General features: G+C 30.0%; 1 long non-coding RNA gene across 2 annotated transcripts in view; it reads left to right on the plus strand.

Annotated features, from left to right (window-relative positions):
• The window catches only part of LOC138366522 (uncharacterized), an 8,770-nt gene that overhangs the window by 3,356 nt on the left and 2,914 nt on the right, over positions 1-2,500 (plus strand). The window contains exons 1-2 of one of the 2 annotated variants that reach the window (XR_011229159.1): positions 801-958; positions 1,655-1,761. This is a non-coding gene — a long non-coding RNA (uncharacterized lncRNA). Of the gene's footprint in view, positions 1-800; positions 959-1,654; positions 1,762-2,500 lie in introns of those variants that run through there. The other variant, XR_011229158.1, reaches the window with a different exon arrangement.

Here is a 2,500-nt window from a genome sequence, read left to right on the forward strand (position 1 = left end):
GAAGAGAATACCACACAAGATGGCAGCGTATGTCACGGGCCAAAAAGTGACGCCTAAAAGAACAGGTAAACCTCGAAGTCTTTCAGAGGTTGATAGATGGAAAGCGACTGAATACAGGCAACTCCTTCTCTACACCGGTAAGATTGTACTGAAGGGAATCTTACCCAAAGAATTGTATGACCATTTCCTGACTCTGAGTGTAGCTATTTCTATTCTTGTATCACCTAAATTGATTCAGTTAAATTACAGCCAATATGCACATGATCTTTTGCTGTACTTTGTGTTAAAGGCTCGTGAGCTGTATGGTAAGGATTTTTTAGTGTACAATGTACACTGCCTAACACACATATCCTCTGATGCCAAAGAGTTTGGTAGTTTGGACAGATGTTCAGCATTTCCATTTGAAAATTACCTGCAGCAGGTTAAGAATATGGTTCGATCAAGTAAAAACCCTCTTGTTCAAGGAGGATTTAAGGGATTTACTGGAGAACTTGGCAAAGGTATATTCACAATAGTCGTCTCTATTACTAATGACACTATTGCAGATGAAGGTATCTTTGTAAGATATTGCTATGCCACCTCCTTTTTTTATTAGGCCTGCAGTTGTGAATGGCTTTATTATCAGCCAAGTTGTAGCATACAACATAGCATATATATGTATATGGCATATATATATATATATATATATATATATATATATATATATATATATATATATATATATATATATATATATATATATATATATATATATATTCAAAATTCGTCAGTGTACTACATTTTTGTTGTTGCTTTTAGGTGATGCTTTTAACCAGTGTACGTGGGTCTGATTGTGCAACCACGGTTCGAAGAATAATGAAGATATGAACAAACGGCCTGTGGTCACTATACAGTCTGGAAGGGCAAAAGAAGAAATTGGCATTTCTACAAAAACAAGAACTATATAATGTTATTTTAAGTAAGTAACCAAAAAATTAAATAATTTTTTTAAAGTTTAAAATTCACTTAAAAATTTAAATTTTAAATTAAAAAATTTTAACCAAAAAACTTAATATTTTTCATATTTGGAACCATTCCATAATATTTTCCCAAGCATAAATGATTATATTTCTATCACTTGCTCTTAAGATTGTTTCATTTAATAGAGGTTGGGCATAATTGTTCTCTGCTGCTAATAGAACTGACTGACTTAGCTATAGGAAAATGTAAACTTAATTGGTTTATCCATTACAGTATTTTGCAGTTTATTTCATGATCCTGTGCTTAATACTTGCATAAATAGTAGATTACAAAATGCATTTTTATATCATTAGTATTGAATAATAATAATGCAAATAATTGACTTATAAATGATGTACAATTAATTGGTAGGTGATATTATATTATTAATATTTTTTCATTCTTGCAAAGCCTTAACAAAGCCATTAACATGTTAATATAAACTTGATCACCTTCCACTTATTTTCTCATGTGCTACCTACATGTACAAAACCTTATTCCTAAATGCATATTTTGTTCTGAAGCTTGTCCTTTATATGTTGTGTATCACCATCTCTGGAGAGTTTTATCTGATTGATGTATAAATTACTTTTAATTTTACAGAATATTATTGTTATACTGAATTTATTATTATATAAATAACTTAATTTTACAGAATCATCTATCAACGCACATCCACAAGTTGAGGAGGAGGATGTGACCTTCCAGATTTCTCAAGTACTGAAACATAGACCAAACAGGCCTGGTGGATCTAGGTACAAGGTAAAATAATTTAAATTTTTTTTTTTTTTCTAATTGTCCGATATATATATATATATATATATATATATATATATATATATATATATATATATATATATATATATATATATATATATATATATATATATGTCGTACCTAGTAGCCAGAACGCACTTCTCAGCCTACTATGCAAGGCCAAATTTGCCTAATAAGCCAAGTTTTCCTGAATTAATATATTTTCTATAATTTTTTTCTTATGAAATGATAAAGCTACCCATTTTATTATGTATGAGGTCAATGTTTTTTTATTGGAGTTAAAATTAACGTAGATATATGACCGAACCTAACCAACCCTACCTAACCTAACCTAACCTATCTTTATAGGTTAGGTTAGGTTAGGTAGTAGAGAAAGTTAGGTTAGGTTAGGTTAGGTAGTCGAAAAACAATTAATTCATGAAAACTTGGCTTATTAGGCAAATCGGGCCTTGCATAGTAGGCTGAGAAGTGAGTTCTGGCTACTAGGTACGACATATATATATATATATATATATATATATATATATATATATATATATATATATATATATATATATATATATATATATATAATATGTGTGTGTGTGTGTCGTACCTAGTAGCCAGAACGCACATCTCAGCCTACTATACAAGGCCCGATTTGCCTAATAAGCCAAGTTTTCATGAATTAATGTTTTTTCGACTACCTAACCTAACATTTTCAGCTACCTAACCTAACCTATAA

This window comes from Procambarus clarkii, chromosome 19 (genome assembly GCF_040958095.1).
Source record: "Procambarus clarkii isolate CNS0578487 chromosome 19, FALCON_Pclarkii_2.0, whole genome shotgun sequence".
NCBI classification, from domain to species: Eukaryota; Metazoa; Arthropoda; class Malacostraca; order Decapoda; family Cambaridae; genus Procambarus; species Procambarus clarkii.